The sequence below is a fragment of the Cariama cristata genome, unplaced genomic scaffold (genome assembly GCF_000690535.1).
Source record: "Cariama cristata isolate BGI_N322 unplaced genomic scaffold, ASM69053v1 scaffold9889, whole genome shotgun sequence".
NCBI classification, from domain to species: domain Eukaryota; kingdom Metazoa; phylum Chordata; class Aves; order Cariamiformes; family Cariamidae; genus Cariama; species Cariama cristata.
This window is the reverse complement of record NW_009635289.1, coordinates 28202-29254: the sequence shown is the minus strand read 5'-3', so window position 1 is coordinate 29254 and position 1053 is coordinate 28202. Positions and strand designations below refer to the sequence as shown.

The window sequence follows — 1053 nt, the reverse complement described above, 5'->3', positions numbered from 1 at the left end:
GCCATCACCTCCGGCAAGAGATGTTTGCAAAAATAGCCATCGCTCCTCTGTTTCTGATGGAGCAGGGGTCAATCTGGGGAGACTCAAGGGCACGGCAGCAGAAGGCGGGTGGAAATGAGGGGTTCGGGTGCCGGTTAGAGATGCTGGGGGGGCAGAACTGGGGTGAGAGCGGGACCCCTGCCTGGGAGGGGGCAGCCCTGGGGTCTCCGCTTGCTCCGGCCCCGCAAAATCCTCGGTAGGTGCAAAACCTTCAAGCGGGGCCGGGAGCTGCCCACGTAGGCAGGGTTGATGCTCGGACGTGGGATGGCAGCCCAGACCGTCAGAGCTGCCCTCGTGGCCGTGTCCCCACCGCCCTTCTGCCACATCCCCTGTCAGGGGCGGGGTGGGTTGGTGAGCACAAAAAAAGAGGGGGGACAAAGTCTGGTGTGCTGCAACGCCCTGGCGTGATCTAGATGGTACCAAACTGGTCCCACTCTGCAGCAAAAGCTGCAAATATAATTTTTGCTACTGCTGGATGGCATCTCCTGCTCGCCACTGGCTCACAGGAACAGGGGATGAGATCCAGGAGGGTCGAGGTCCCCACAGCCCGAGGAAAAGCTCTTTGGGAGCCCAGCACCACATTATTGCTTCTTTCCCTCGTGACTCAGTCCCCATCTTCGGCTCCTTGATCCTCCTACGCCCTCATTCCCCGCAGGCTAACACGCAAAGAGAAACCTGGGTTTTTTTCTCCTTCAGCGCCTGCAGAAATGTGCCCTTGTCCTGGTGTTTAATCAATACCCGAGAACAGACGCTGCTTTTGCTGTACAGGACATTTGCCGCCTAAATTATTCAGTTAAAACACCACAGGCGTGTGATGTGAGAGGAGCTGCCAAGCTGAAGCCATGGCAGAAGCTTAGGGGAGAGATGGAGTTTTCTGGGGGGGGGTTGTAACTCCCCGTCCTGCGCTATAAATTGTTATGGTGAGTGTGTTGGTACGAAAAGGCACGCTTAAAGGTTAATGAAGGGAGGCAGAGAGAAAAAGGTAGGAATGTCCTAATGGGAAGGATGCTCCAG

At 56.4% G+C, this 1053-nt stretch overlaps 1 protein-coding gene across 1 annotated transcript in view; it reads right to left on the bottom strand.

Annotated features, from left to right (window-relative positions):
- SAMD4A (sterile alpha motif domain containing 4A) overlaps nt 1-1053 on the bottom strand; it is a gene marked incomplete at both ends in the record, with an annotated part of 18267 nt that overhangs the window by 266 nt on the left and 16948 nt on the right. The window lies entirely within an intron of this gene.